This window comes from Pinus tabuliformis, chromosome 6, assembly GCF_031772625.1.
Source record: "Pinus tabuliformis cultivar Carrire ecotype Pingquan chromosome 6, CPIR1, whole genome shotgun sequence".
NCBI lineage: Eukaryota > Viridiplantae > Streptophyta > Pinopsida > Pinales > Pinaceae > Pinus > Pinus tabuliformis.
The window spans coordinates 1,822,316,658-1,822,324,208 of NC_142292.1; positions in this window are offsets into that span (position 1 = coordinate 1,822,316,658).

The window sequence follows — 7,551 nt, forward strand, 5'->3', positions numbered from 1 at the left end:
ATATGATAATGATCTATTGATTAAACATAGCATGGAATCAAGTACATGATAACACATACAAAGCATAAATGAATAACACAAGCATATGGAAAAATCTTTTAACACTTTATTAGTAAAAGGAAGAGTTACAACCCATTGCTTGATTCAACATCACTCTTCTAGTTCAATCCCATCCTCCCCTCATAACAAGCAAGACATTTGGCATCATTACAATACTTGAAATCAACTCAAGTCTCATACTACTAGCATCTCCCTATAATTCAATAATTTCCAGCCCCTAATCACTTAGATGAGTGGTATTTTTATGGGTGAATGAAGGAATTTATGCCATAAATGGTGATAATGAATGCCCTCCCAAAGTTAGAATTTAGTTCCATGAAGGAAGGGATAAGGGATTGATCTTCCTTAACTCCCTTCCTCATCCAAATATGACCTCAAAGGAGTAGATAGCCTTGAGAAACTTCTAGAGGCATCCAATGGATAAGGAATCTTTCAACCCTCATGGAAATTCGCTCAAATTCACTCAGCATAAGCCAAAGAGGGACCAAGTGCACTGCATAGCACCCTATCAGTGTATGGTTTGCATTGCAACGCACCCTAATGAAGGCCTACCTACGCTGATCTTCTTAGAGGTAGTTTCTGGATGATTTTAGTCATGAAACTTCTTGGGAAGCTAGGCATTCTAATGGTTGACTTCTTTAGGGCATGTAACAACTGAATTAGGGTTTGATGGGCCCTAATAGTACTGATATGTAGGTTGGGATTGATGTGCCCAAATGGATCTGTAACAATTGCCCCCTAAAGCATGAAGTCGTAAATATGTATGTTGAGTGAAATGCTTTATCATGTGGAGAGGAGGTTTCGAAGTGGAAGGTGACCTGCATCAATTACAATACATATATCATGATAATTTGATTTTTTCTCATGAACTTGCTGAGGGAAGGCATACCCATGCTCAGCTTATAAACTTTTATTACATGTACAAATATAGTCGTCTACAGATATAGACCCATGAATGTAAGGCCATTGTACATTTGATTTAGTACTCCTGAAAACATCGTAGTTCAGATGGATGAAACTAGGTCCGGGGTCTTCAATCTCAATCAATATTTCACTCAAGTATAAGTCTAACCATGTGAATAGATGATCTGAAGTCAAACAAGGGAAGACATCTTCTGATTACCAGCCAATGATGTAAGTTGTTAACAGATGTGAGAGGAATCATCAATAATGATAATGACCCTCAAGGTACTATAATACATTTCGCATGGTGTGAATAAATGATTTGATGAAAAACACCATACAAATTCTTTCAGTCAAAGGCTAGTGATGTCAACCTATCGCCGAAAATGAGAAACCTACCATTGATGTATGCAAGCCTCAAGGTACTGAAGGGGTGTTTCTAAGTCAACTTATTGGATGATGTGTTGATGTCGATAAGAAGCGACTCGTTGTAGGAGGTCCTTGATGTATCCCACATCAACGACACGAAACGAGGTAAATAATTTTGGAGATGAAAAATAGACTTATGACACAAGGTTTAGGAATGGTTGTCATGAATATGAAGGTTTATGGTATTGCAAAGGATGAAGTTTGAACTGAATGGCTTCTCTTGAACATGTCGGTGACACTAAGACGAATTGGTATCATTGACCCACAAAAAATTAATGGATGGTATGATAGACCAATGGTGTGATAACCATCAAGATGAATGACCCAACCCACATAGTCATGCTGATGAGGTGAAAGTGTCATGTTCAAGAGCAACTTGTTACCATAAAGTTTTCTCGGCTTTTTCCATTTCCCTGGTCATTGCTGACCAGTACCTCTTTATTTTTTATCAAGCTTGAGGAGGATAACATATGCTTGTTGTATAATTTCACCCTTCAGGTGAATCCATCGTTATTTGATGCTTTAACGAGTCCAGCGAAGGTGAAACTTGGTTCTTGTCTAGATGGACAAGTTTGTCGCTATTTGATGTTTTTAACGAGTTTAACGACAAAGATAACTTGGTCCTTTTCATGTTTAGGGAGTTTGAAAAGGGACGAAAAGGAAACTCCACAAGTTCTTTTTTGTAAGTTAATCTCTCAAGTCCGAAAAAGCATAAAATAATACAAGAGAGATATCGTTTCCTATCCTTTAACGAGATGGAAATGACAAGCGCTAGACAATCTTTTCATGTTTAGAGAGTTTGAAAAGAGCTTAAAGAGGACTCCAAGGGGGTTCCTTTTCTGTTTTTAACAAAGCTCAAAAAGAGATAAAAGTTTTCTTTGTGGTCAAAGATGTTCAATTTACATTTGAGCATGTGAAATTCTACATTTTAGTTGTTAAATTCTATTCAAAACACCATCAAAATAGATTAAAAATAATTGTTTCATGGATAAAAATGAATAAAACTAATGATTACTCAAATAAAACAAGTTTTACCATTTCACATTTACCCTTTGACTTTGGTTCTCTGGAGTAGTTTTTACCTTCAAGTTTACTAGCTGATTGCGGAGGATTCAGTGGACCATTTCTTGTGCCGTTCAGACCAGGTAGGAGCTGTCTTTGTTCTCTTTCATTTAATTCTATTTATTTTCAGTTTTAAGCAAGAATTTTGAGTTTTTGAGGCCCCTAGGGTTTCAATTTTGAACTTTGGAATCAACGCACCCTTTTAATATCGAAAGGTGTGCTGCATTTGCACACACCTAGAAGGTTGCATACATTGCAACACACTGTTTCTAAGGTAGGGGTGCACTGAGCACAAAACCGAAGTTTACACAACCATTTTCTCCCAAATTTTCCACAGTTTTTTTGCAAAAAATGGATCCTAATTTGTCTAATGGTTGCATTGAAGACACTCATTGGATCAAAATGGTGATTATATGGAGAGAACAAGAGCATGAAGAACAAGATATGATTGCCCTAAATAATCAGGGTATGGTTGAGGCCCTAAGGAATTGTGGGTTACTCAATTATTTCTGATTATCTAGCATGCGATAGCAGATTGAGCTTTTAGAGTTCCTTGTTCATTCATGGGATCCTACTGATCAGGCCTTTCACATGATATGGAAATGAGATTTAAGATAATAATAAGGTATTACAAACTTATGTGCATGGATGTGCCTATGTTATTTTATGCAATGGATTGATCAGATTGTGAAATACATAGACTTTGAAGTAGTAAAAGACTATAATAGACAAACACATAAAAACATAGCAGATTTAATAAGGAGTTCACCCAATACTCCTAGGCTACATCTCCTAGTCCAACCTTCAGTGATGTCCTCTCTATTAAGTTTTCAAACAGAGTTTTTACAATAGTGAGCTCAGTTTGAGCCTCACACACAATAGATGCATTTACAAGAGCCTCAATTGAATCCATCAAGCTTCCTCTGAGTACACAGACTCCCTCACAGCTCTCAATCTCTGTGCTAACTCTGTCTCGCATTTTCTTGCGACACTGCGTCCTCTGCTCTCAATCTTTGTCTGTGGATTTTAAAAGCCAATGCTGCCTGTTCGTTTCATCTCTTCGGCTCTTTAGTTTCCCGGGCCTCTGTCCATTCGAATCCCTCTTCTAGCATTTCCCAAGTAGGGCATAATTCTTGAAAGGGAGGTGGCCACTGATTCTGTAACGGAATAATGCCTGGGTCCCTTTAAAATCCATCGGATTCCCATATGCGGCTATTCTTCATAAACACAAAGGAATATGCATAATACAGGAGAAATCCACCAAAAATCATATATCGGACTTGAACAGTCCATAAATATGCTTCATTTCCCTATCGAGTCTGTTCATAAGTCACAATCACATCTCGGCAGGGCTCGATCCTTGTGTATTTCATTTAATACGAAAATACAATAAAAACAATGCAAATCCCTGCATTCTGGACTTCAAATTTCATGCAATGGTATCTATCAGATTATCGAGTCCATCCATCGGGTCGCATATCTATATATATATACGTAACCCTGCTCTACGACATGGTTTTGATGTGATGCAACGATGCGATATATCACAATCACTCATCGCAATAAACCTCGACCATTATAAGCACTCCTCTGTATACTCCGACAACAATCCTGCGATGTGATATGGGCCGTCGATCTGCGCGCTTGATCGATTGTCCAGATTCACTCCCATTTTCTTATTGCATTTTATATATGTAAAGCATCGATCCTCACCGATAGTATCCACTGATTGCGATTTCTGTTGGGTGTGGAGGATGACTATTTAGAGGCCTTTATTTCAACCGAATGTATACCCCAGGAAGATTATACACCCCTCCACATGGGCGGTGCAGGGGGGACTTGTCCCCCCCTGTGGGGGTGTGGGGGGCCGATCCCCTTGGCTAGGGGGTTTGGGGGCTAGTGGTCCCTGCTGGCGGGGGTTTCGGGGGTAGCGCCCCCGAAGCTAAAAACAGATGTAAATTGCCTTGTAAAAGTATAAGTAATTTCTAGTCAATCTGGGCCGTTCATTAGGCGGATGATCTGGCGGTAGAAATTATGTTTAGGGTTTTTTTGCCCTAGAATGCAACCCCTCTCTTTGTATGAGGGTATTTTATTGAGGCTATGTGATAGATGTGTATTCTTAGAGCAAGAAAGAGAGAGGTGAGACTGTGAGAGAAAACAGAGGATATTACAGTGAATCTATTGTAGGTTGCATCTCTTCTTTTTGCTGGATAATAGAACGGAAGGACTGGCTGTTCGGGGTGGACGTAGCCCAAACTGGGTGAACCACGTATACCTGTGTCTCTCTGGTTTTATGTGTTTGTGTTTTTCTACATATTATATGTCTTGCATTTCTCTGTCATATATAATATTTTTCTAACAACTGGTATCAGAGCCGAAGGTCTATTTGGCTAAAAAACTCATAGGAAAGAAGGGTTTCTTGTTCAAGTGGGAGCAATGGTGGAAGATGGTAAGTTTAGGGTCGAGAAATTTAATGGCAAAAACTTCTCACTATGGAAGATGCAGATAGAAGATTATCTGTATCAGAAAGACCTGTACCTACCATTGAGTGGAAAAATAAAGATGCTGACGGGAATGACAGATGAAGAATGGAACCTTATCGATAGAAAGGCACTCAGAACAATACAGTTGTGCCTCACAACATTGGTTGCCTTCAACATTTCGAAGGAAACAATGTCAGAGGGTTTGATTCAGGTGTTGGAGAAACTATATGAAAAACCCTCGGCCTCAAACAAGGTATTTCTTATGAAATGGTTATTTAATATGAAGATGTTGGAAGGTGGATCTGTTGCAAACCATTTAAATGATTTTAATTTAGTTACAAGTCAGTTAAGTTATATAGGGGTAAAATTTGATGATGAAGTTAGAGCTCTGTTATTCTTGTGCTCATTGCCAGAAAGTTGGAACGGTTTAGTAATGGCCATTAGTAACTCTGTTTCTGGATCTAGTACTTTAAAGTTTTATGATGTTGTCTATGCTATCCTTAGTGAGGAAAAGCTCCGGTGAGACATCAGGTAATGCTTTAAGTGCAGAGTCCAGGGGAAGAAAAATGGAAAGAGGAAAGAGCTCAGGATATCGCAGTAAATCAAGGAAAGGCAGATCTAAGTCCAGATCGGGATAGTGTGCTAGAAATGAAGAAAGAAATGACAGCTAAAGAAAGACTGTAGATCTCGGAAGGGAAAAGAAGGATATGCACAGCAAGAAAACAATCATGAAGAAAATGTGACAGGTGAGGTGTTACAAGATGATTTGATTCTTTCTTTCGAAAATATTACTAATTCCTGGGTGGTAGATTTAGGGGCCTCATTCCATGCCACACCTGATAAGAAATATTTTCATGACTATGTTCAAGGAGATTTTGGACAAGTCCGTTTGGGTGATGATAAACCCTGTATAATTGTTGGAATGGGTAAGGTTCTTATAAAACAACAGAATGGAAACCAATGGCTACTAAAGGAGGTAAGGCATGCTCCAGATCTGAAGAAAAATCTGATTTCAACAGGGCAGTTAGGAGGTGAAGGTTGTGCGACAACTTTCACAGATAAATCTTGGAAGGTCACCAAAGGAGCCCAGGTAATAGAAAAAGGTGAAAAGGTTGGTACATTGTATTTATGCAATGGTATTTCTAACTTGTTAATGCTTTAACTTCCAAAGGAGCAGATGCAGCATTATGGCATCATAGGCTCAGACACATGTGTGAGAAGATTCTTCACTCAAGAAATTTGTTGTTGGGTTTGAAGGATGTTGATTTGGACTTTTGTGAGAATTGCATTTATGGAAAACAGAAGAGAGTCAGATTTCTCATAGTTGGGAAAGAAAAGAAGAGTGAAAAATTAGAGCTTGTACTCTCATTATTATGTTACTTTTATTGATGATGCAACTAGAAAAACTTGGATTTATTGTATTCAGAATAAATATGATGTATTTGATACTTTTAAGAAATGGAAAGCTTTGGTTGAGATTGAGACAGGAAATAAATTGAAGTGTCCCAGAGCAGACAATGGAGGTGAATATTGTAGCAAAGAGTTTGATAGGTACTGTTCAGAGCATGGAATTAGTAGAGAGAAGACAGTTCCAAGAACACCAAAAGAAAATGGTGTGTCAGAAAGGATGAACAAACAATCATGGATTGTGCAAGGTGCATGAGATTGCATGCAGGATTGCCTTTATAATTTTGGGCAGATGCTGTAGATATTTTTGTTTATCTAATAAACAAAGGGCCTTCAAGTTCCTTGGATGGTGGTGTTCCAGAGGAAGCATGGACAGGTAAAAAGGTAAACTACTCTTTTTTAAAGCCTTTTGGTTGTGAGGTCTTTGTCCATATTAATAAAGAAAATAGAACAAAGCCCGAGGCAAAATCAAAGAAATGTACCTTTATTTGATATGGTGTTAATGATTTTGGTTATCGCTTATATGATTATGTAAATCACAAAATCATTAGGAGAAGAGATGTAATATTCAATGAAAATATCTTGTATAAGAATCAGTTTCAGGAAAAGAAACAGGAAAAAGAAAACAAGGAATACACAGTTTTTGATGGGATCACTAAAAAAGTAAAGGTGCCTGAAAATAAAAATAATCAACAATCACAACAAAAACAACCACAACAACAACAACCACCACAACAACAATAGGCACCCCAAACACCTGAAAGTGGTGTTAGAAGATCTACCAGGATAAGCATACCCCCTGAACGATACTCTCCTTCGTTATATTATTTATTGTTGACTGATTTTTGTGAACCCGAATGTTATGAAGAAGCAATGCAGGCTGAAAGCAGGAAGAAGTGGGAGCTAGCCATGGAAGAACAGATGGACTCCTTAATGCATAACCAGACTTTGGACTTAGTCAGGTTGCCTGTAGGTAAAACTACATTGCAGAATAAATGGGTTTACAAGCTGAAGGAAGAAGATGGAGGAAAACAGAGGTACAAATCTAGACTTGTGGTGAAGGGGTTTGCATAGAAGAAAGGTAATTTTAAGTCTAGTAGCAATTGAAGATTTGCATCTTGAGCAGTTAGATGTAAAGATAACCTTTCTCTATGGGGATTTGGAGGAAGAGATATATATGTAGCAGCCACAAGGATATGAGGTGAAA